This window comes from Protopterus annectens, chromosome 10.part0 (genome assembly GCF_019279795.1).
Source record: "Protopterus annectens isolate FY-2018-M chromosome 10.part0, PAN1.0, whole genome shotgun sequence".
Taxonomy (NCBI): domain Eukaryota; kingdom Metazoa; phylum Chordata; order Ceratodontiformes; family Protopteridae; genus Protopterus; species Protopterus annectens.
In genome coordinates, this window is record NC_056744.1 from 1,817,146,661 (window position 1) to 1,817,173,646 (window position 26,986).

The 26,986-nt window shown below is 42.0% G+C and overlaps 1 long non-coding RNA gene across 5 annotated transcripts in view; it reads right to left on the reverse strand.

Moving 5' to 3' along the window:
* Window positions 1–8,824: 8,824 nt before the first annotated feature.
* LOC122814058 overlaps window positions 8,825–26,986 on the reverse strand; it is a 45,268-nt gene continuing 27,106 nt past the window's right edge. For all 5 annotated transcript variants that reach the window (XR_006366775.1, XR_006366776.1, XR_006366778.1 and 2 more), the window contains exon 2: window positions 8,825–9,625. This is a non-coding gene — a long non-coding RNA (uncharacterized LOC122814058). The remainder of the gene's footprint in view (window positions 9,626–26,986) is intronic.

Genomic DNA, 26,986 nt, shown 5'->3' on the forward strand with positions numbered 1-26,986 from the left:
GATGTCATTGTACCCCTATACTCCTCCCTCATCAGACCCATGATAGAGTACAATGCCCCATTTGGTATGTACCTCACCCAGCATTTGCAACAGCTGGAGACCACAAAAGTACCTCACCAAGAGGATCAAGGGTCTCCAACATATGTCTTATTTTGCCAGACTAAAGAAACTCCAGCTCTATTCAGTAGCATACCGCCTGCTCAGAGGTGATCTGTGCCCGACGTATAAGGCCATGTCCAATCAGGAACTGATGGACATGCTCCACCTCAAAAATCCAAATCCATCAGAACCACGCGAGCTAAAGACTTAAACCTCAGCACAAGTATGAATAGGACATGCTGGAGGGATAGATTCATAACCCAGAGGCTTCCCATGCTCTGGAACAAAATCCCAGTTCATGTTAGGCAGAACCTCTCACTAACTCTCCAAGAGAAATCTTGATGAGTGGATGGGAGATCGTAAGTTTACCCCAGGGGTCACATCTGTGTCACTACTAGACCGGGGCACAGTAAACTAATTCTATTATACAAGGGGACCTTCACTGTGTCACTACTAGACAGAGGCATAGTATTCTAAATCTATTCTGTGCATTTCATGTGGTGGCGAAAGCCACATCACTATGGCTAGGCTTACAAATGCGTCAGGGCAGATAGCCTAGTACTAAACTAGGCAACTGAAAATAGCAAAGGCCATAAAACCTAGAATTCTAAGATCCCCTGCTGAAAAATATCAGAAAGTGGTTACTGTAGCATTCCACTTTGTCCTGAGGAAGAAAGCCATTTTGAGGGATGTTACCCTGTATGTATCCCAGAAACACTAGCAATGAGTCTGAATTACAGAAGATTTGTGATAATGTGAAAATCCAGGCGGTGAAGGTGCTCTACCCCAAACCAGACAATGGGATTTTGTTAGAGAATCTGTACAAGACTGTCTGAATGCCTTGTAACCTGAAATGGGCTGTTGCAGGAGTTAGGCACTTTGTAGTCTTAGAGTGGTTGACAATCCAAAGAGCAATCCAGAAAACTGAAAATGCAAACCAGACAGAAAATCATAAAAGTGCCTGAAATATGAGAACTGGACTAAGTCTTATAAATCAAGAGTTACTAGAATGAGAAGTAACCAATAAGTGAGAAAAGCATCCTGAACACAGTGTGCGTTTGTGGCCTGAAAATTCAAGTATTTAACATCATGATCTGACAATATTGCAGACAGATAGCGAAATTTAAATTGTTAATCGGATAAAGAAAATGGGCTTTAGACGTGTACGTTACTTTTGCAGGTAATAGCTGGCCCAAGACTTACTGTGAACCTAGACTGGTCCTCACTAGGTACCAAGTTGGGTACAAGTTTAGCTTCTGAACTGGAAAGGATCTTAAGAGTAGCTACCTATAGTCTACATTGGTAGGACAGACTTATCCCAGAGGTGAAAAGGGGTAGCCCTGGCTGTAAATGCCTTAGGTTCCTCCCTCAATTAATCCTGTAGTCCCTCCCAGAAGCCTAAGCCCAGGATTCAAAGCTTCAGAAATGATCTCAGGACCCCCTCTGTATCTGTCAATATCAATGTATATACTTTTTTCTTTGGAAAGATGTTGACCAAGACTTCTTGGGCACTACAAAGTCTGACTGCATTTTCCTGTGTGGGAATCAGAACAATCAGAAACGAAGTATCATTCAGTTGAAGAACATGCTGGAGTGCCCACGCTCTACTGTTACAGCTACAATTTTTCCATTATGTATTTTGCCCAGTTTTGAATTAATTTCATGTTCTTCTGCTACTTCAGTTTGACTTTATACTTCTGTTGAATTTTTCAATAAAAACTTAAGTTTTTGAACAAAAGTAAAGTCACTTCAGTCTCCACACTTTTGTAGCTTGCTTACATTTGAGATACTCACACACACTGATCAGACCGCACAGAACAAATATTTTGAATGGAAATATTTATGGGCTATTTGTTTAATTCACTCAACATTCCCAATAAGCAGCAGTTTTTAGAAGTAATAAAAGCCACAGAGCTAAATTACAAATCACCGCACAGTTAAATTCCACTTCAGATTAAAGTCCTGTGATATTTAAATTACGTAGTGCTGATGAGAATGTGTTCCACCATGTGATACAAAATGTGGTTCCATGATAATACCATGCACATGCCTGTCAAGTTTTCCCTGGTCTACAATGAGGACAACACCACTGCTTTCGCAGTTTCAGGCTGAAAGACCATATAAAATGCAAGGTGAGAAAAATGTGCGAGTCATGTTAAAAGGGATTACTCTCAAAGAATCTGTTTATGTGCAGCAATTTTCCCCATCTGGTTTGGAACATGTAAAGCCCAAGTGCAGACTGCCTGACAGTTTTTTTAAAGTTGTACAGAAGTGAATTATATAGTCAGAAAAGCAAACTATGTAAAAATCTGGAAGAGGTGTAAGGGTGAGTCTTGAGACAACTGTCTGTCCTTCCACCAGAGGATCCCTAAAAGTTTTACCTCAAGGTTATATTCCAAAATACTTCCATCATTAGCTGAATGTAAAAATGACCTAAGAAACTAAGAGTTCTTATCCTTTTGGGTTTTAGTTGACAGAGGTTAAAGAAAAACTATCCATTTTTTTCCTTTTCAAAAAATGATTCCCCGTGCTTGTAATTCATTAATCACACAGTAAAACAGCATAATTTATAATTACTCCCATTTGCTTTATGTCTAACATTTCTGTTTGCTCTTCTTTCATACATTTGTCTCCATCATGAAGGCTACCAAGATTAGCATAATTAGTTTAGGTCACTTAGTCCAACTACAGAGCCATTAAGAAAATGGGTCTTAAACAATGACATTTAAATGTGCCTCATCAGTCAGCAGATTGCCAGCTTCACACCACAGATAACAGTGTAGCAAACGTTTTCAAAACGCAAATGAACAAGAACTTGGTTGCATTTCCCTTTTATCAAACTGAGTGCAAAGAAAGCTTTAGTTTTCAGCTTCGCTTCTGTACATCATTTTATAAAAGTTCACATTTAGGGTATTTTGTTACAGTATTTTTGCATTGCATAGTCTTTTCTTGGCATAAGTCAGCGAGTTGGGGTAAGAAAATTAACAGGCTGTAATTCTAACTACAGTATTACAATGTGAATACACACACAACCCAAACACCTATAAATGACAGGGGTCAGATTTCTCAAACATGAACACTAAACTACAGTTGTTACTTGCCTGTCACACTGTTTCATTAAAATTCTGCATCAGATACGTCCACTAACAAAAATCAAAGGAAGCAAAGAAATGAAACAGACTGATGCAGTCGAGAGTCAGTTGCAGGACAGTTGTAATAAGAGAATCAATCAATAATCAAAGTAAATGATACCGTCAGTCATACCTCTCAACTGTACACAGAATGTGTAAATGATACCGTCAGTCACACCTCTCAACTGTACACAGAATGTGTAAATGATACCGTCAGTCACACCTCTCAACTGTACACAGAATGTGTAAATGATACCGTCAGTCACACCTCTCAACTGTACACAGAATGTGTAAATGATACCGTCAGTCACACCTCTCAACTGTACACAGAATGTGTAAATGATACAGTCAGTCACACCTCTCAACTGTACACAGAATGTGTAAATGATACCGTAAAAGTCACACCTCTCAACTGTACACAGAATGTGTAAATGATACCGTCAGTCACACCTCTCAACTGTACACAGCATGTGTAAATGATACCGTCAGTCACACCTCTCAACTGTAGACAGAATGTGTAAATGATACCGTCAGTCACACCTCTCAACTGTACACAGAATGTGTAAATGATACCGTCAGTCACACCTCTCAACTGTACACAGAATGTGTAAATGATACCGTCAGTCACACCTCTCAACTGTACACAGAATGTGTAAATGATACCATCAGTCACACCTCTCAACTGTACACAGAATGTGTAAATGATACCGTCAGTCACACCTCTCAACTGTACACAGAATGTGTAAATGATACCGTCAGTCACACCTCTCAACTGTACACAGAATGTGTAAATGATACCGTCAGTCACACCTCTCAACTGTACACAGAATGTGTAAATGATACTTTCACAACTGTTAGTCACACCTCTCAACTGTACACAGAATGTGTAAACGATACTTTCATAACTGTTAGTCACACCTCTCAACTGTACACAGAATGTGTAAATGATACTTTCATAACTGTTAGTCACACCTCTCAACTGTACACAGAATGTGTAAATGATACCGTCAGTCACACCTCTCAACTGTACACAGAATGTGTAAATGATACCGTCAGTCACACCTCTCAACTGTACACAGAATGTGTAAATGATACCGTCAGTCACACCTCTCAACTGTACACAGAATGTGTAAATGATTCCGTCAGTCACACCTCTCAACTGTACACAGAATGTGTAAATGATACCGTCAGTCACACCTCTCAACTGTACACAGAATGTGTAAATGATACCGTCAGTCACACCTCTCAACTGTACACAGAATGTGTAAATGATACCGCCAGTCACACCTCTCAACTGTACACAGAATGTGTAAATGATACCGTCAGTCACACCTCTCAACTGTACACAGAATGTGTAAATGATACCGTCAGTCACACCTCTCAACTGTACACAGATGGTGTAAATGATACCGTCAGTCACACCTCTCAACTGTACACAGAATGAGTAAATGATACCGTCAGTCACACCTCTCAAGTGTACACAGAATGTGTAAATGATACCGTCAGTCACACCTCTCAACTGTACACAGAATGTGTAAATGATACTTTCACAACTGTTAGTCACACCTCTCAACTGTACACAGAATGTGTAAATGATACTTTCATAACTGTTAGTCACACCTCTCAACTGTACACAGAATGTGTAAATGATACTTTCATAACTGTTAGTCACACCTCTCAACTGTACACAGAATGTATAAATGATACCGTCAGTCACACCTCTCAACTGTACACAGAATGTGTAAATGATACCGTCAGTCACACCTCTCAACTGTACATCGAATGTGTAAATGATACCGTCAGTCACACCTCTCAACTGTACACAGAATGTGTAAATGATACCGTCAGTCACACCTCTCAACTGTACACAGAATGTGTAAATGATACCGTCAGTCACACCTCTCAACTGTACACAGAATGTGTAAATGATACTTTCACAACTTAGTCACACCTCTCAACTGTACACAGAATGTGTAAATGATACCGTCAGTCACACCTCTGAACTGTACACAGAATGTGTAAATGATACCGTCAGTCACACCTCTGAACTGTACACAGAATGTGTAAATGATACAGTCAGTCACACCTTTCAACTGTACACAGAATGTGTAAATGATACCGTCATTCACACCTCTCAACTGTACACAGAATGTGTAAATGATACCGTCAGTCACACCTCTCAACTGTACACAGAATGTGTAAATGATACCGTCAGTCACACCTCTGAACTGTACACAGAATGTGTAAATGATACCGTCAGTCACACCTCTCAACTGTACACAGAATGTGTAAATGATACTTTCACAACTGTTAGTCACACCTCTCAACTGTACACAGAATGTGTAAATGATACTTTCATAACTGTTAGTCACACCTCTCAACTGTACACAGAATGTGTAAATGATACCGTCAGTCACACCTCTCAACTGTACACAGAATGTGTAAATGATACCGTCAGTCACACCTCTCAACTGTACACAGAATGTGTAAATGATTCCGTCAGTCACACCTCTCAACTGTACACAGAATGTGTAAATGATACCGTCAGTCACACCTCTCAACTGTACACAGAATGTGTAAATGATACCGTCAGTCACACCTCTCAACTGTACACAGAATGTGTAAATGATACCGTCAGTCACACCTCTCAACTGTACACAGAATGTGTAAATGATACTTTCACAACTGTTAGTCACACCTCTCAACTGTACACAGAATGTGTAAATGATACCGTCAGTCACACCTCTCAACTGTACACAGAATGTGTAAATGATACCGTCAGTCACACCTCTCAACTGTACACAGAATGTGTAAATGATACCGTCAGTCACACCTCTCAACTGTACACAGAATGTGTAAATGATACCGTCAGTCACACCTCTCAACTGTACACAGAATGTGTAAATGATACCGTCAGTCACACCTCTCAACTGTACACAGAATGTGTAAATGATACCGTCAGTCACACCTCTCAACTGTACACAGAATGTGTAAATGATACCGCCAGTCACACCTCTCAACTGTACACAGAATGTGTAAATGATACCGTCAGTCACACCTCTCAACTGTACACAGAATGTGTAAATGATACCGTCAGTCACACCTCTCAACTGTACACAGAATGTGTAAATGATACCGTCAGTCACACCTCTGAACTGTACACAGAATGTGTAAATGATACCGTCAGTCACACCTCTCAACTGTACACAGAATGTGTAAATGATACCGTCAGTCACACCTCTCAACTGTACACAGAATGTGTAAATGATACCGTCAGTCACACCTCTCAACTGTACATAGAATGTGTAAATGATACCGTCAGTCACACCTCTCAACTGTACACAGAATGTGTAAATGATACCGTCAGTCACACCTCTCAACTGTACACAGAATGTGTAAATGATACCGTCAGTCACACCTCTCAACTGTACACAGAATGTGTAAATGATACCGTCAGTCACACCTCTCAACTGTACACAGAATGTGTAAATGATACCGTCAGTCACACCTCTCAACTGTACACAGAATGTGTAAATGATACTTTCACAACTTAGTCACACCTCTCAACTGTACACAGAATGTGTAAATGATACTTTTATAACTGTTAGTCACACCTCTCAACTGTACACAGAATGTGTAAATGTTACTTTCATAACTGTTAGTCACACCTTTCAACTGTACACAGAATGTGTAAATGATACCGTCATTCACACCTCTCAACTGTACACAGAATGTGTAAATTATACCGTCATTCACACCTCTCAACTGTACACAGAATGTGTAAATGATACTGTCAGTCACACCTCTCAACTGTACACAGAATGTGTAAATGATACCGTCAGTCACACCTCTGAACTGTACACAGAATGTGTAAATGATAGTCAGTCACACCTCACAACTGTACACAGAATGTGTAAATGATACCGTCAGTCACACCTCTCAACTGTACACAGAATGTGTAAATGATACCGTCAGTCACACCTCTCAACTGTACACAGAATGTGTAAATGATACCGTCAGTCACACCTCTCAACTGTACACAGAATGTGTAAATGATACCGTCAGTCACACCTCTCAACTGTACACAGAATGTGTAAATGATACCATCAGTCACACCTCTCAACTGTACACAGAATGTTGAGATACTCATTTTTGGTCCATTTCTCAAAATTGTGGTTTTCTGGTAAGTCATTGGCAAATCACCAAGGGTTAAAGTCAGAAAATAAATGACAGACATGTGAGCTTCAGACTTCACACCCTTCAGAAAATTGACACCAATGCAAAACCTGCTAGTTTGTAAGAGCAGTATTTAAAAAGTGTCCCTATTTTTGGGGCCTTTGTCCCAATCACAGATGGCTTTGTCCAGATTTCATGCTATTTTATATTACGTGATTGAACAGTGAATGTTCAATCACAATACCTCTACCCCTAAATGTAGGAATGCCACAATATTGAATGGCAAAAAAAAAAAAAAAAAAAAAAAGCATAACAGGGGTCAAGCTCCCCCTGCACCCCACACCTTCCGCTACTTAAATATACAAACTTTGAGAACGCACTACAGTGCCAACAATGGAAAACTTCCATGTCTGCACTGTACAGACATCTCCATTGAACTGTTTGACATTTAGAGGTTGATTACTTTTTCGAACATTTCACTGTTCAATCACGTAATACAGAGTCATACAAAATCATGCTACCCACAGCAGTCCCTTTTATATTAAAGCCATTTTTGTGTATAACAATTTGGAAAATAATAACCTCTTACTTTGCTACAGAGAATAGTTATACAGAAAAGTTTGATATATTGAAAATCATATTTTCAGTTTTTGGGTGTGGTTCTCTAACCGATATAGACTCAAGATTCACAGACTTACTAGGGTAACAACCCAAGGGGGCATTCTAAGCTTAGCCAAGTTTTCCCAAAATAATGTCCTGTACATGGAGGATATGACAAAGGGAAAATGGCTTACCAACTGTAAAACTTCTGGTAAATGCCCCTTGGCTATTTAAAACTAAAACTTGTAGGCACGTGTTATAATAAAACCTTTAATAGTGATCCCTCTTGACATGGAGTATAAATGTAACAGTTATATCTTGTCTGAATATTGGGATTTGCTATTAATGCCTGAATGGGAGAAGGCTAAAAAAAAAAAAATTACTGCCATATACAAAAGTGAACAGTGAAAATATGGTGACATGTTTGTCTTGAAAATAGTGACATTTTTCACATACTTTATTGTAGAAAGACTAATAATTTATTCGTAGAAAATTATACAAATAGATATTTCCCACCACAAACTCAGCATCTGTCAAGTGTACTCTTGAGCATCCTGACCAGAACATCCCACAGCTTATCTTCACTCTGCAATCATTAAATCATCATGCTTTATCTGTATCATAGAAGCATCCTTATATAGTTACAGCAGCATTCATTTTACATTTTCTGCAATAGCTCACACCATGCTCTCATTCAGAGAGACTAAAAATCATATCTACCATACTGTATGTTATCATAATACATACACAAAAATTAGTCACAAATGTAAAAACGTCACAATCCAATATGAATACCTTTAAAATGAAATACAAGGCTCTGTAAATGCAAAATGTGTGTTTAATTTAATACGACAAGTTCACATTTGCTAATTGTAACTGTTTTAATGAAACAGAACAATGAAGGAATACATTTATATTAGCATTCAGTGGTCTGCAAAACAAGTGGAAATGTTTATTCAAATGTCCTATAATTTTTTGGCAAACAAGTAAAATGTGAAAAATTTCCATACATAAATAGCTGTAAAAACAGATGGCAAGTTAGCATGCTTTTCAAAGCTGTTCAGCTTCTGAATGGAAATCAGAGAAATTGGAGTTCAATTGGAAATTACAACAGAAGAGAACAGACTGTGTACCTGCTTGTTTCCTGCAGTTACAAAACCTTTTTACAGCATTAAAGTTGATCACACTTCCACTCCTTGAAAATGTGGAAGTCAGATAAATAGAATGTGTTGGAACCAAAGGCTGAGTAGAGTATTTTGCACAGGATTGTACTTTTATCTAATGGATTTTGCCACAAACAGTGTACAACCCACACCCACAGTACAAAAAAAAAAAAACATTCCATCCCTTGATCCTACACATCAGCAACACAATGTCTACACACTTACAAGTCTGTTGCGCCCACAACCATAACTTTCGGGTAATTCCTCCCACATAAAACCATAACTTTCTGGTAATTCCTCCCACATAAATTCCTCAGACCCTAGAGCAGAAGAAACTTCTTCAGATCTCTCAGGAGTAAACGAAATTCCTTTAGGTTGTGGACATGCAGTTTTATCTGGTACTTGGGAGGAGTCAGGCTGTGTGATGTTAGGATCACAAGGTAGGAAAAGAAGGTTCTGTGAAACAAAACAATGTTCCATTAAACGTTGATCAATGAGCAAAACTTTCATGAAGCTTACAATTTTAAAACAGAACAAAATGTTTTAGCATCAGACAATTTTAAAATACTTTAAACCACAGTGGCAAGATGTTGACAAATGTTACTAATTTGTTATATTATTATACTTGAAAACATCAAAACTGTAACTTTGCAAATGTGACTTCTGTACCGTCTCTTGGGTTGTAACCAAATATAACCATGAAAGCCAACCATAGCAAAAACAAACAAAATACATACAATGCAAACTTTTAGCATCTGATGAAATACCTTGCCAGCCAGTGTCAAGACCTTTGGCCAACTGTTGCTGTCAGTAATATTAAGTGTGAACTTACACAAAGTGTTGGCAGACTGTATCCTGTACGGTTTCTCTCAGAGTATTAATAATTGTGTAGGACAGAAATGTAAAGCATGAAAGACAAACCATAAGAAAAAACAGAACATAAATATGGACAATGAAAACACAATACAGAAAAAAGAAAAAAATGAGATGTGGAATATTGCCACACTCAACACACGGATACAGGTGGGTTCATGGGAGTTTGCCAGTGATGGCTACACAATTTACAGACCTGGAAAAGGCATATGACTGCACTCCTTGGAATGCCCAGTAGAAGGGGCTATGAAGTCCCAGCACCACTGCCATCTGTGATTCTAACACCATATTTGAGAAGGAAGAGTTTTTTTATTCAGATTCTATACAATTAGAGTATAGACATCTGTATACATTGACTATTTAACAATCCGCCCTGGAGTAACCTGTTATAACTTTATCTGGTGAATGCGTTAAGATTAAGTGAAATTATAAGATATGATGTTGCAATCAAGATGGACTGAGTGGAGTGAAAGTTCCCATGATGCTGCAGTTGTGTATCCTGTTAGAGGAGAGTAGTCAGTTGGAATCAAAGGTTTCTTTTATAACTCTTATCCATGGTGTGAGAGTCTCCCTAGTGACTGCTGTTGGTAAGCCAGCAAGACAAAGCGCAGACAGAACGCTGGCGATGAGGGTCCTCATGTTCTCCCAAAGCGCTGCTGGTACACCAAGATAAAGTGCAGACAGAATGCTTGAGGCAGGGCTACCCATGTGACTTAGCAAGGAATTGGCTGTCAGGTCTGTAGAGTTAGTTTTTGGGCAACAGAAGTAAGGCGGTGGCTAACCTCAAGCCAAGCAAGTTTACGTGAAAAGCAATGGTGGGTTTGAGTTCTGCCCACAAGTAATGTGTGTAACTGTACTGCAGATACTGATCAAGCAGAAGTTAAATAATTCCAGAAATGGGACGCAAACAAAAGGGATGGGAAGACTTAGGACTTTGATACAGCAACTAGTGTTTTCTGTTAGGAATGTATTTGCACTGTATAATCTGTCTAATGTGAAGTTCTTGGGATTAGCTTTTGTACATTAATGCTGGTTCTAAGCTACACGTTCCGTCCAAGGTCAGGCACATTATCCAATACCAGTGGGAGACTAACCATGGTCCCAGTAAGTAGATTTCCCCTAATCTCTGATGAAAAACAGATTAATAACCAGTCTGGGTGATTGAATGGGTAAAGGTTGCCAAGGCAGCACTATGCTTGATAGTTGAGGGCAGCCTGTTCTAGAAATAGGCAACACATTAGGTTAGTCAGTTGTCACACTTTCTGGTTATTGATACAGTAAGACTTGGGTCAATAGGGTGGGTGTTGCTTTACCACCGGCTCTATTTAAGTGAAAAAAAGCAGTGTGTGCAGGGTCATTCACAGCATGTATGGCTAAGCAGAGGAGTCTGTATGACACCAAGTACAGGGACAAGGTCTTTTATTCTGTCAGCACAGCTAATTACGGAGACCCGAAATCATTCTGATGAGGAAACTTCAGGTTAATGAAAAGGAGTTAAAGTGATACTGAATTTCCATTAGTGGGAGAAGAAGAGTGAAAGGAAAAAAGTTTGGATCTGTGGAGAACTTTATATGGATTGATGTTTGGAAGAGGAAAGCATTGATGTTTGGGAGAGGAAAGCAGACTGGCTTTTAAAAGGTATTTAAGAGAAGATCTAGGCCATTTAACCATGATTAAAGTGACTTATTTTGTACGATTGAGAGCATTTAAAGGATTTGCTGGAAACTGTGATGCGACCCCATTATGTCTTACCTATTAATATGATAACTAAAAGTGGACCAAGTACAGAGTCCTATAGAACCTCTGACAGTAACTGGGTGGATGTAACATGGTTTCAGTTTACAAGCAGAGCCCAGCCACTGAGAACAGGAGAACCACCTCCCTGTACTCTCTGCAAAGATTAAAAAAAAAGGTGTTGAAACGTGTACAGTACCAAATGCATTTAGCGTATGCAGAGGTACCAGCATACGAACCAAGTTCACTGCAGATTATTCAATACAGTAGAGCAGATCTGTATTAGTTCAATGATTAGGACTATGGGCTGCATGGTAATCAGATTATGACCAAGTAGCAAAGGAGTAGTTTATGGGTACATTTTTCTAGAATCTTTGAAAGGGGGAGAAGTAGAAGTAATGCAGTGTCAGGTAGCTACTGAGGGGTGCAAAGGAACTAGAATGGATTGTTTCCACCAGAATGCCCTTTTAAGACCATGCGCATTGGTATTGTTATAGGGCATGTGACAGATGGTGCAGTCAATTTAAGAAAAACGCGTAGTTATTGATCTATGTTCAAGTAGCAGTTTGCGAGCTTCAGAAATTCTAACCATGGAAATTCTGAAGGGTGGAGGTGGTGTGGGGAGATTCAAGGTGAAAAATTGGATATGATGAGTTTATGCATTGAGTAAATAAATAGTGACAGTTATTTTTCTGCTGTTGAAGCACCTTCTACTTAATGCAGCTGATGTTCAAGGGGGAAAAAAAATCAAAGTCTATACAAGTCATTGTCCCATTACATTCAGCCTTAACTAAGCCAATCATTGAATACAATACCCAACATTAGGATGGGACTCGCTAGACATATCAAGCAGTTAGTAAGACTGCAAGATTCCCAACTAAGGTCACTGGCTTAAAAAACCCAAGTTATCAAAAAAGAATGGAAGCAGTGTCCCTATATTCTCTATCTTACAGACTTTGAGAGATAGATGCATTGCCTACCAATGCCATTAGAGGCCCAGTGGTCTTGGATCTTTCACAAATACCAGAACTAGGATCCAAATCTTTACCAGTGTATAAAAGATTGAGAGAGAACACTTCTGTTCACTGCCCCCCCCCCCCCACTTCCATTCGGACACTGCACCTTCCACACTTGTTTATTTCACAAGCACAGCAAATTAACCAGTGAAATACATAATCTCCTTTCAAGTGAGAACGGGATGACCAGATGGGTTTTCACAATTCATTCCTGGCTTGACTGGCCTGGCTGTCCTTGGATTTGGGGGTCAGTATGAGGGTGGGCACTGACAAGGAGCAAGTGGTCATAAGATTCAATTATCTCCTAATTCCTATGATAGTCTACTTAATGGAATGGGAGGGGTGTGAAAGTAACCAGGGTGGAGAAGCTGGTCAGCCAATTTCCAGAATCTTTTTTTGGATGGCATGTTGTATTTGCTGCTTAAGAAAATATGACTTCTGCTGGCCAGGAAGGCATTTTTACATTACAAGCTGTACAAAATGTATTGAAGTTGGCATTGGGGGGAATCCATGATGCTGGTCTCAGAGGTGGCCTCTGTTGGTCAATAGCCATTTCCAGAGTTCATTCAAGCAGACACTAAAATCAGCACCTATTGCCTCTGTCCAAGAGTTACACGGGTGGAACCCCCAGGGTAAATTCCAGGTTACTCATCCAAATTACTTAAACAGGGCCAATAAGGGGCTTTGTTTAACAATAGGAAACTTGTTCCAAAGGTGGGGCAACCTCAGAGACAAATCTGTCCCAAGTTCTGTAGATGTCATGTACCAGATTTAGGTCCTTTAAGTGAATGACCATGTGCCCTTGGACTTGCAAATGTGCAGCATTTCCATTAAAGCCGGGTCAGAGACTGTTCTATATGCAAGGCATAGGTCACCTCTGCGCAGTGTGTATGACACAGTAAAGTGACAATGATCTCAGTCTGTCCATGTAAAACTGATCTTGAAGATCCTGAATCTTCTTTGTAAGGAACCTTTGTGGTCTCCAATTGCTGCAGGTGTTTAGAAAGAAACATACCAAAGGAGCATTGTATGCTATTACTGGCCTGATGAGGAAAGAACAGGGGGTTAACCTTTTCTGGAGGTAATGTCCTTATGAGATGAACAAAATAAGATGCCCTTCTTACCAATGTGGAGACGTGGTGATCAAAAGCTAAAGTTGCTGTCCACAGATCTCTCACCACTGACTGTGTGCTTAGGTATTGCTACTGATGTAGTACTTTGCAGGAAACATCACCCTTGAAGGGAATGAATGCATTTTTTTGCATTAAGGTCAAGACCATGACTTTGGCACCTAGTCATTAGTCTGCATTAAGACCTTCTTGCAGGATGTTATCACTAGGGGTTTCAATGATTGCTCCCAGTTTGCAGTCAGCAAATTTTGTCAGCCAGTCCTTTAGTTTAGCCTGCACTTTGAATTTGAAGTAGATTATGAACAGCAGGGGTCCCAGAAAGTACAATTGTGTACCTACCATACATTTAGATGTTAGTGTATTCACTGTTGCAGTCATTACACTAGGGTTATCCTGCTGGCAGGCTACCAGCAGTCTGCCAGAATTCCAAAGTCTAGGTCCAGCGTCAGTTGCTGTCGCCTCTTCCCTGACGTCAGTGCGCCGGGGTATAAAAGATGCAGCAGACGCCATTTCTTGCCCCAGATGTCAGGTGCCCCCCCGAAGGGTAGGCTAAAAAATTATGCCAATAAAAATGCACACAGTAAAACAAACATTACCTTAATCTACAAGCAAATACACCACATAGGTTGTATAAGAAAGAAAGAGAAGTCTCAGCAAAGAAAGGGGGATGGTGGGTGGGTAACTTGGACTGCAACAGTGAATACACTCGAACGTCTACATTTATGGTAGATAACTGTACTATGTTTGTAGAATCCCAAAGCTGAGGTTGGGTGGCTGGTTCTAAATGGAATTAGGCAAGGCTATAAGGCCCTGCAGAACTGCAGTAGCGAAGCCTGCTCTGGCTTTAGAATAAAGAGGCAAGTGGTAGTGCCTTGTAAAAGTGTGCACTGAAGTCAGAGTTGCAGCCTCTAAATGTCCTTTGTTTAAGTCTGCTCTCTAGTCGAATGGGGCCTAATGCCCTTAGGCACTGATTTGCCATGTTGAGAATAGCAGAAACAAATGCAATGGCCTATCCACTTTGATAGTCTGCTTTGAAATGGCCTTTCCTTGGGATCCTGCAGGGTATGCCACCAGAAGTTGCTCTGTTTTTCCTGAAAGCTTTAGTTCTGTCCAAATAGAAGTGTAGTTGTCCATGTCCAAAGAATGCAGAAATCTCTCCCCCTTATTCTGTGGGTTTGGGTAAAAGATAGGCAAATGCAAAGTTTGATTGAGGGCCACACTAGTCACTACTTTAGGCATAAAAGGGTTTGTTCTCAGAGAAACCGTCTGGATGAAAGATAAAGGTTCCACAGCCATTAATGCCTGAAGCTCAAGACTCTTCTTGAAGTGATTGCAAGGAGCAGAGCTGTTTTCCCCATGATAAAAAAATGTTTATCAGCTGTATTGGCTGGCTCGAAAGGAGGCAGTGTGAGTTTTTCAAAGACGAAATTGAGATCTCATGTAGGTGTTGGTCTTGTTTTTGGCCCCTCTGAGGTACTGCCTTAGTAGTGGATGCGAAAAAAATAGGAGGGTCCTTATTGTAATGAGCTGAAATGGCAGAGGCATGGATCTTGACTGATGAGGATAGGCCTTTAGGCATCTCAGTTGAGTACTGAGAAATTTGAATATTGTAAAATTTGAGGAATGTTTGGTTCCAGTGTATCAAAACCTTGTGCCCGATTCCAGGCACTGAATCTTTCTGCATAAGATTTCCTGGTGCTTGTGCTTGGCCTTCTGGCCTCCAGAATCAATAACGGCCTTGGAAAGAGGGTTGTGAATGGTCACTGTATTCGCCATGCTGCCAGATTTAGGGTTTTGAGTTGGCTGTGCAGGATCTGGTTGTTCTGTTGGGTCAGTAAGTGAGGAATAAGAGGCAAGGTCCAGGCTGGGCCCTGTGACAAGCTCTTAAGATTGGATACCAGTGCTGGCATGGCCAGTATGGGGCAATCAGTATCGTTTTTGGCTTCTCTTGTCTGAGCTTTAGGAGTACCTTGGATAGGAGAGGCAGTGGAGGAAAAGCATAAACTGTGAGGGTTTTCCAGCTGAAAGATATGGCACCCCAAAGGGGCTGCCAAAAGATAAGTGCTCGGTGCTGGCAGATGAAAGTCATTGGGACTGTTTTCTGTAGGGCTGTGATTTGTCTGCTTTTGGAGGTAGGAGCACTCCACTGTTTAGGCCTATAAGTGCCTTGTGGCAGAGATCTGCCGCTGTGGCCTGACACTGGAAAGGACCAATTCTTAGTAGACCAAAACCACAGTAAAAGTAGCAAAAACCAAGAAAGAAATGTCCACTCCGCCAGCAGAGACAATTCAAATAGCAGTACAAAAACTTCTTTATTCCAGGTAGCGAAACAAATGTGCAAGAATAGAAGACAAGCGCTTTCGCCCGGATCCTTCCAGGCTTTATCAAGTCAAAACAGTGAAAAATCCTAAGCGAATGCTTAAATACAGTTCTTAATTGATCACATGCCAATCATGACAATCCCATTTATTTCAAGAATTTTCATAAACATTAATTAAAAATCATTTAAAAACATTATAGACAAGTGTTGTTATTTAAGAGACATGTATTTGAAGTTAATGTGGAATGTTATGAATTTGTGGTTGTCCGTGCATAGGCACGGTTTATAATTTAATCAGAGGTTCTGTATACATCCTGAAGTGCAAAGTGCGTAATATCCATGCAGGTCTATGTGTGTGAACATGATAATAAATTAGTTAAAAATCTGAATGATGACAGTGACAAGTTTGGATGATTTTGTTAGTTAATTTATAGGCTTACTATCGTTTCCAATTTTATTCATCATGTTTATGTGATCGTGTATAATAAAATTAATGGTCTAAAAGATTTTTTAATTGCTAAAAATCATAAAAAATCGTAAATAAGTTAAAAACTTTAGAACAACAACCCGCTGAATGGTGGAATCAAATGAAAAATGAAAAATAGGGGGGGGGGGGGGGGATTGAAGTAACTGTAATGTGGTTAACTAGAGTCTAGCCCTTCTAAGTTTTAGGACAGAGCCTATGCTCAAAGTGCCATTGAGGCCTGGGGTTTTGCCTGCATCAAGTTTGAGCTGCCATATCAGCTCTCTATATTCTAGCGTAGACTCCCAGTCTCCCCCTCTAACGTTGGGAGTCACCTGTTCAAGGATCAGGAATGTTAGTTTGTAGTTGGACCAATTCTAAGTAGGTCAGTTCCTGCTAAATCTAGGTGGCTGTACCTGTAAGAAATCCTTTACTGTTGGCATAGCTTTCGCTTTGTCCTCCCATTTTCTTCAAAACCTCCTCTGCTTTACCAAATAAAGTATCATGCTGTAATGGAGGATCTAATAATTTTGCTTTAACATATCAGGCAGATTCTGTTCCTTTAACCAAGCATGCCTTCTATTGACAGAACCCATGACTGCAGTCCTGCAAGAGGCCTCCAAAGAATCAAATCCACATTGCAATGTATGCTTTCCTACTTGTTCAGTTGCATGCAATAAATCCTGCAATTCCTTATTTTCAGCACATTCAGAGTTTAACATTTTCTGTTTAATCAGACCGTAGGTATTGCTGACATTTAAGCATATGAAATTGACAATTTAAAGCCATTAAAGCCAGAGTAGCAGAAGTGTACCCCCCCCCATCTATCTAGAGACCTAGAATCCCAGTCAGATGGAATAGGGTTTTTTGCAGTAGCAGCTTTGACCCCTTTGGGACCCTGAGAAATAGTTTCTGGGTCAGCAGCAGGGTTTTCTTTTTAAAAGAAATTTATGAGAATCTGGGACCCTGTGGAGCAGTGGGGTAGAGAGTCTGGTGAAAGACCGGACTCTAAAAATACATCATCCACTATGTCTAGCACAGGGGGAATAGCCAGGGGCCTGTGCTGAGGAAGTAACAAAATCTTTAAGCCTTTTCTTAGATTCTGAGTAATCTTGGCTCTCCCAGTGGAAGTGTTCCCTCATGGTATGCAAGGTTTCCCCAAAGGAATAATCCTCAGGAGGAGAGGCTGAAGGGATAGATTCTTCAGCATCAGAATCCTCATAGGGAGGAAGATAGTATTCTGGATCCAAAGAGGAGTCAGAGGAAATGGAAACCTGATCTGAATGAGTCATATTCCATCTCTTGCCTAGGCCTTATCAGGAGGGGGATGGGAGCCCCTGATCAGAGTAATTAGATCTTCGGCCATTTTGAGCAACCGGGGTTTTTTTTTTTTTAGGCATTGAGGCCTGTCCTGGAGATTGCTGTACTTGTTTGTCTTTTGAACTGCTTTATTCTTGGATTTTGATGCTGAAGTTGGCTTTACAGATGCCTGCTCAGTGGCTTCTGACCCATCTGAAGGGAATTTCAAAAGTGTCCAATACCTTGAGTATCCAGAGGCCTAGCTGGCGCCATGTGGGAGTAGTCAGCGGCCTGTGGCTCTGAGGTAGCGAGCGTCAGGGGCTGTGAAAGCACCTCACTGAGAACTGGCAAACATCTTAGAAGAAGCCTAGTCTGTTTTAGACCTCTGATGCCAGTCCTTTTTCCCTTGCACTTTGTGACCTCAGGTAGTCGGCTGTTCCGCCAGCATTGTATAATTAAATCTTCGGCCAAGTAATGAAAGGCAAAATCAAACCAACGCTTAAATAGTGCATTGGTTAAATCTAGCACAAAACAGACAGCTAGCAATGTTGTGATCAGGGCCTAGGCAAGGAAAATCCTTGAGGTAGTATTTGCTTCCCACAAGAAATACAATTAACTTTTTCTGACATCGGTCTGGAGCAAGAAAAAATTCCCCCAATGGGGTACTTAGCTTTAATGAAGACTTCAGATCTGAAATTAGATTTCGAAAATCTCAGGAGTCGGCCGACAGGCACTTGCCAACTGCTTTTGCTTCAGGCACCACGCAGCAAGAAAGACTGAAGAAAATGGCATCAGCTGAATCTTATACCCCTGGCGCACTGACATCTGGGAAGAGGCAACAGCAACTGACGCCAGACCTAGACTTTGGAATTCTGGCAGACTGCGGTTAGCCTGCCAGCAGGGTAAAAGTACAGTTTTGTACCTACCATAAATGTAGATGTTAGAGTGTATATACTGCTGCAGTCATCACACTTGGGTTATCCTGCCATCAGGCGGTCCCGCAGTTGGCCGAATTCCAAAGTCTTGGTCCAGCATCGGTTGTAATCACTTCTTCCCTGACGTCAGTGCGACAGGGGTATAAAAAGAGGAAGCCAACGCCATTTTCTTCAGTTTCTTGCCCCAGATGTCAGGTGCCCCCAACTAGGAAGGCAATACAAAAGATAAACAATAGTACTAGCTGTTAGCAAATACACCATATAGGCATGCACCTTGTATGCAGAGGGGATGGTGGGAGGGTAACCTGGACTGCAGCAGTATATACACCAACCTCTACATTTATGGTAGGTACAAAACTGTACTATGTTCATAGTGTTATACTGCTGCAGTCATCACACTTGGGTTGAATCCCAAAGCTATGGATGGGTGGCTGGTACTAAACTGGGTTAGGCAAAGCTAGGATGCCCTGCAGAACTGCAGTGGCAAAACCAGCTCTGGTTTTGAGTATAATGGAAGATGGTAGTGCTTGGTAAAGGCATGCACTGAACTCCAAGTAGCCGCCTCCAGAATGTCCTTGGGTGGAACCCCCCCCCCCCCCGAGGAAGGCTGCAGAGGTTGCTGTAGCCCTGGTAGAATGGGACCCAATATTAACAGGCACGGCTTTCCCATGGTGTGAGTAGCAAAAGCAGATACAATGTGCTATCCATTTGGAGATGGCCTGTTTTGAAATAGCCTTTCCTTGTGAACCTGCAGCATAGGATATAAAGAGTTGGTCAGTTTTTCTGAAGGTCTTTGTCTTATCCAAATAGTAACGTAGCTGTCTGTGAATGTCCAAAGAGTGAAGGAGTCTCTCCTTTATTCTGGGGGTTTGGATAAAAGGTGGGTAAATGGTCTGATTCAAAGCCACACTGGATACTACCTTTGGCATAAAGGTAGGGTTGGTTCGTAAAGAGACTGTCCTGATGGAAAATGATGAAAGGTTCCACTGCTATAAGTGCCTGTAGTTCTGAGATCCTGCGTGCTGAGGTGATAGCCAGCAACAGAGCCGTTTTCCATGACAAGTGTTGTATTTCTGCTGAGAAGGCTGGTTCGAAAGGAGGCAGTGTTAATTTTTCTAAAACGAAGTTGAGGTCCCAAGCTGGTGTTGGGGGTTTTCTGGGGGGTCTTGTATTCTTAGCCCCTCTGAGAAACTACCTTAAAGGATGCGAGAATATGGGAGGATCTGTATTATATTGAGCTGAAATGGCTGAAGCATGGATCTTAATGGATGAGAAAGAAAGGCCTTTGTGTAGCATCTTGGTTAAGTATTGCAGTATTTTAGGAATGCTTGGTATCCAATGATTGTGGCATTTAGCCTGGTTCCATGCACAAAATCTTTTCCATTTGTCTTGAGTAAGTTTTTCTGGTGCTGGGCCTCCTGGCCTCCAAAATGACATTCACGACATCCTGTGAGAGAAGTGTTGGATAACTCAAGGTATTCTCCATATAGCTAAATTTGAAGTCCTGAGCTGACTGAAGGATCTGAGAGTTTTGCCAAGTCAACAGAAGTGGGAATTGAAGCATGATCCATGGAGGGCTGTGAGTCAAGTTCCTTAGTAATAGGTACCAGTGCTGACGTGGCCAGTCCAGAGCAATGAGGATCATTTGTGGTCTCTATTGACCAAGGTATTACTGAAAGTCAGATCAGAGAGGTAGTGGTGGGAAGGCGTAGACTGTCAATGCTGTCCAACTGAATGATAGGGCATCCACTTTCCAGGCTAGGGAATAAGCCCTTGTGCAAAATTTCTGTAGTTGGCAATTGTTGGGGGAGGCAAATAGATGTCTGGGTGTCCCCACCTTTGAGTCAGTGAAAATACTTGTGGGTTAGTCTCCACTCGTGCAATCTGTCATATTTCTGCTCAATTCGTCTGCCAATATGTTTTCCTTTCCTGGCAGGAATTGTGCTTGCAGTTGTATTTGGCAAGTCAATGCTGTGTTCCACAAGGTCATTGCCTGTCTGCATAAAGGGTAGGAGTGTGTTCCTCCCAGTTTATGTACCACATAACGGTGGTGTTGTCTGTCCTTAGTAGTTGTCCTGGGTGAGGTCCTTGAAGGCCGTCAGTGCATTTTGCACAGCTAGCATCTCCTTTTGGTTGATGTGTAGATGCATTTGTTTTGCAGACCATTTGCCCTGTATGCACTGTCCTGCCATGTGCGCTCCCCAGGCATAGCCTGATGAATCTGTTGTCATAGTTTGGTTTGCTGGAGGTAAGACAAAAGGAAGACCCTTGTTTGACATGCTTGTGCCCACCATAGGAACTCTTTTTGAAGGCAGGGAATGAGAGGTATACTTGTTTCGAGGCTGTGCCTGTGTTGAGTCCATACACTTCAGGTACCATTGTAATTTCCACATACGCAGCTTTGCATATGGAATTAGTTGAATGCAGGATGCCATGAACCCCAATGCCTGCAGGATTTTCCTTGCAGTGAGCTGGGTAAAAGTTGCCATCTTTTTGAAGTATTGAGTCAGTTTGTCTGGTGTGAGATAAACCATCTGGGCCGTTGAATTTAAGCTGGCACCCAGGAATATTATCTGTTGTGAGGGTATTAGCTTTGACTTTGTTTACTGTGTACCCTAGGCAACTTAACAGCTTTTTTACAAATGCCAGATGCTGTAATAGAATGTGTTTGCTGTCTGCCTGATCAGGCAGTCATCCAGATATGGATAAATTTGTATTCCTTGTTGTCTGCAGTATGCAATTACTGATGCCAGGCATTTTGTAAATACGCTGGGCACAGTAGATAAGCCAAAGGGCAATGCAGAGAATTGATAATGTGTTGTACCTGCCAAAAATCCGAGGTATCTTCTGCAATCTTGTCTGATAGGGACATGCAGGTATGCCTCTGAGGTCCAACGTTACCAGCCAAGACTCCTTGCCCAGCATGGGAAGAAGCTGCTGTAGTGTCAGCATTTTGAATTTGGGCACCTCCAGGTATGTGCGTTTAGAATTGAGAGGTCTAGAATGGGTCTCCAGGCTTTGTCCTTTCTTAGTACTAGAAATAGTCTTGAGTAAACCTTGCTCCTTTGCAGGTACCTTTTGAATTGCTTTCATATCCATGAGAGCTGAAATTTGCATTTGTGCCTCTGCCCATTGGTTTGGAGGCAGATTTGGCATGCCTCTCATCCGTGGTAAGGTGTGAAAATGGAATCTGTAGCCCCAGGTAATATCCAGGACCCATTTGTCCTTTATGATATGTCAATTTTGTGGAAATTAGAGCCAGTTTTCCTCCCAAAGGTGCTGCCAGGGCAATTTTGCTTGGCAGGCGAAGAGGAAAGTCATAGTGTTGGTCTCCGCCTGAAGGGTCGAGATCTTTGGTCTCCGCCTGAAGGGTCGAGATCTTTGGTCTCCGCCTGAAGGGTCGAGATCTTTGGTCTCCGCCTGAAGGGTCGAGATCTTTGGTCTCCGCCTGAAGGGTCGAGATCTTTGGTCTCCGCCTGAAGGGTCGAGATCTTTGGTCTCCGCCTGAAGGGTCGAGATCTTTGGCCTCCGCCTGAAGGGTCGAGATCTTTGGCCTCCGCCTGAAGGGTCGAGATCTTTGGCCTCCGCCTGAAGGGTCGAGATCTTTGGCCTCCGCCTGAAGGGTCGAGATCTTTGGCCTCCGCCTGAAGGGTCGAGATCTTTGGCCTCCGCCTGAAGGGTCGAGATCTTTGGCCTCCGCCTGAAGGGTCGAGATCTTTGGCCTCCCCCTCTGAGTTGTTGCTGTGGAAGAAGAAGAAGAAACAACTCACGGAGTCTTTTCTTAGAGTGAGTAATCTTGGCCTTCCCAGTGGAAGTGTTCCCTCATGGTGTGCAAGGTTTCCCCAAAGGAGTAGTCTTCGGGGGGGGGGGGGCAGAGGGTTCAGCATCTGAGTCTTCATAAGCAGGGAAGGAATAATCCTGGTCCTCACAGTTAGCCGAGGAAATGGATGCTTGGTCAGAGGAAGGATAATCTTCTAGTCTAGGCCTTTTGTCAGGAGGGGGTTGGGAACCCCTGATCAGGGTAATTAAATCCTCAGACATCTTAAGCATCTGTTTCTTAGGCATAGGGGCCTGTGGACCCAGTTTTCCAACTTAAGAGGGCTTTAAAGTTTTGCATAAGACTTAATGGAGATTGCTGTCCGTTTGAAGACACCTTCAGAAACCGAAGGCCTGTCCATAAACTCTAGATCACTGTCAGGGTTGGCATCCCAGGGGTGAGATGGAACCGGCTCCTGAGGCCCAGTTGATTCGGTCTGGGAGGCCATCTGAATTTCAGATTCAGAGGTAGTCAGGGGCTGCGTAGGCGCCTCGCTGAAAACTGGAGAACCGGCGGCAGGCCTTGCTGAGGCCTCTATCTGGTCTTGGTTGCCTGTCCTTATCCTTGCGCTTTTTAATCATTGCTAATGTCGGATGTTCCGACATGCTATAAATTTTTTTGCCAAAGTAATGTCGGGCGAAATCTGCCTGACGTTTGATTGTACGTTCGCTGAACCTAGCACAAAACCAACAGACATCGTGGTCTGGGCCTAGGCAAGGAATACAATAAGAATGAAAATCCTTGAGGCATTTGCTTCCCACAAGAAATGCAATTAACTTTGTCTGACATCGGTCTGAGGCAAGAAAGTTTCCAACGGGGTACTTGGCTTTAGAGAAGACTTTGGCTGAAATTAGATTCGAAAATCTCAGGAGCTGACTGACCGGCACTTGGGAAACTGCTTCTGCTTCAGGCACCGCAAGGCAAGAAAGACTGAAGAAAATGGTGCTGGCTGCTTCTTATACCCCTGTTGCACTGATGTCAGGGAAGAAGCGATGACAACCGACACCGGGCCAAGACTTTGGAATTCAGCCGACTGTGGGACCACCTGACGGCAGGATAACCCAAGTGTGATGACTGATAAGTTTTTGTCTGAGGTTATGTTTGGTCTTGTATGTTTCAATATTTGCTTCAAGGCTCGTTTTTGTCTGAGGTTATGTTTGGTCTTGTATGTTTCACTATTTGCTTCAAGGCTCGTATAGCTGAAGTTAAGGTTTCCACCCATCCCGTTAGCAGGACATTAACAGATGAACTACCTTATCCCATTGCCAACTGTACAAAGCAGTGGGACTTAAGTCCCCCTTTTTGATCACACTGAATCACCATGGAAAAACTGCAATTGCTTCTGTTTTCCACAGTAATTCCATTATCCCCAACCTGAACCTGCAGGCAGAGCTACTCCCTGTTAGGTCTGGGTGCAAAACATGCAGAGAATGGGGAAAGAGGCAGGAAGAGCCCTACAAAGTAGGTGCCTTTAGAGCATTTGTTTTAGTACTTCTACATTTATGGTGATTTAGATCTTTTCCGATATAAACCACAGCAGGTGAAACAGGTCAGGTGTGTCTTCTTGTAGAGATGGAAATATCTAGACTTTGCATCAAGAATTATACATTGGTTTAGGAAGACCCTTCCACATCTAAGCAGAAATCAGTATCCACTGTGGTGTACTACACAGTTGGGATTTTGGAAACATTTACTCAGTTTGTGTGGAGTCTGCATGTCCTCCCGGCGGTCAAGTGACACTTAAAGAGATGCAGGTAGGTGCATGTGTGAATGAGTGTGCCTTGTTTGAAGGTTGGGTGTCAGGCTGGCAACTCAGCATCGTAAAAATCTATGGCCAATTAGTGGACCGGAGTTCTGCTGTGGCGACCCCAAAACCAGGAAAAGGCGAAAAACACTTTTTACTCTGTTTATTAAGGACATCCGACAGGATGCAACTGGAATGAATCTTACCTTATACACTGAAGGCACTGATATTAATCCTAAAAAATGCAGAGATTTCACAAGCCTTTGCACGTGGACTGGAAAACACCCAAATAAAATGGAGCATGATGCCCTTCATCACTCTTCCTCCCTCAAACGCTAACCCACAATAAAAATCCTGTTCCTTACCTTGGTCACCAAAAACATGTAGGTGAAGACTCTTTACACAGTATAATTTAAATGGTCAGAATAAATCCAAGTAAAACAGATTTACTAATGACAGTAATTGCTATAGATAAAGAATGCCTAGGCTGCAACATGTCTTTCCAATGCTATACCATTTGACAGTTTTTCTACTCAGCCATGAATAAAATATGCCACTATGCAGTCACAGCCAACTCTAAAGAGCTCCCACTTGTTTTCCAAAGTCAAGTGACTTCTATCAGAAAGCCAAAACAGCAACTACCAGGTTAGAGGGTCATTCAATAAAACCAAAACTGTCAGTGAGAAGGCCATTTATTTAGAAATGTTAGACTGACCTCATTATGGCTTGTATAAAAACAGAACAGCACAGATAATGTTACACAGACCTCATTATGGTTTGTACACAGACAAAGTACAGCTGTGTACCTACATGTAGGATGAGTGTATTCACTGTTGCAGTCATTACACTTGGGTTATCCTGCGGGCAGGTTACCTGCAGTCGGCCTGAATTCCAAAGTCCTGGTCCTGCGTCGGTTGCTGTTGCCTCTTCCCTGATGTCAGTGCACCAGGGGTATAAAAGATGCAGTCAACACCATTTTTTTTTTTCTTGCTCCAGATGTCAGGTGCCCCCAGAAGGCTAGGCTAAAGCAATTATGCCAATAAAAAAGCATGCACTAAAACACCATCTTCATCTACAAGCAAATATACCCTATAGTATAGATAAGTCCCAGCAAAAAAAAAGGGGGATGGTGGGAGGGTAACCTGGACTGCAACAGTGAATACCATCTACACAGACACTCTCCGGTCGATTCTTAGCTAGATTAGAGCGTCTTCTGCATGCAGAATGGGCGTACCCTCGTTGAAGGTTGTGCGTCAGGGCTGGTAATTCTACATTTAAACTCAGCCAATCATTAGTGGACCGGAGTTCTGCTGTGGCGACCCCTAACTGGGAAAAGCCGAAAGATACAACACAGCTGTACTATGTTCATAGTGTCTCACTGTTGCAGTCATTACACTTGGGAGGTTGGGTGGCTGGGCCTAAATAGTTAGGAGTGGCTATGAGGCCCTGCAGAACTGCAGTGGCAAAGCCAGCTCTGGATTTAGAGTAAAAGTAGTAGTGCTTTGTAACAGTGTGCACTGAAGTCCAAGTTGCAGTCTCCAAAATGTCCTTAGTTGGTACTCCTCCTCTGAGGAGGAAGGCTGCTGCTCTGGTGGAGTGTGGCCTGATGTCCTTGCATGGATTTGCAATGTTGAGAATAGCAGAAACAAATGCAGTGGACTATCCACTTAGTCTGCTTTGAGATGGCTTTTCCTTGAGATCCTGCAGTATATGCCACTAAGAGTGGCTCAGATCTTCTGAAAGCTTTAGTTTTGTCCAAGTAGAAGCATAGCTGTCTGCATGTCCAAAGAAGTCTCTCCCCTTATTCTGAGAGTTTGGATAAAAGGTAGGCAAATGAACTGTTTGACTAAGAGCCACACTGGAACACTACCTTAGGCATAAATGTTGGGTTTGTCCTCAAACCCTGTCCGGATGGAGGAAGGTTCAGCCATTAGTGCCTGTAATGGAGACACTTGTTGCTGAAGTTATTGCTAAGAGCAGAGCTGTTTTCCATAAGAATTTTATCTCGGCTGTACTGGCTGGCTCAAAAGGAGGCAGTGTGAATTTTTCCAAGATAAAGTTGAAGTCCCATGAAGGTATTGGTGCTCTTCTTGGGGGTCTTATGTTTTTGGCCCCCTCAGATACTGCCTTAGTAGTGGATGTGAAAAAAATGTGGGCCTGTATTGTAATGAGCTGAAATGGCAGAGGCATGAATTTTAATCGATGAAAAGGATAGGCTTTTGTCCAACATCTCAGTTAGGTATTTGAGAAATATTTGGTACAAGCATGTCAATTCCTTGTGCCTGGTTCCAAGCACAGAATCTTTTTCACTTTTCTGCATGACTTTCTGGTGCTGGGCCTCCAGATTAACATTCGTAACTGCTTTGGAGAGGGGTGTGTTCTGAATGGTTACATTATCCTCCATGCAGCCAGATTTAGGGTTTCGAGTTGGCTGTGCAGTATGATTGTTCTGTTGAGTCAGTAAATGAGGAATTTGAGGCAGTGTC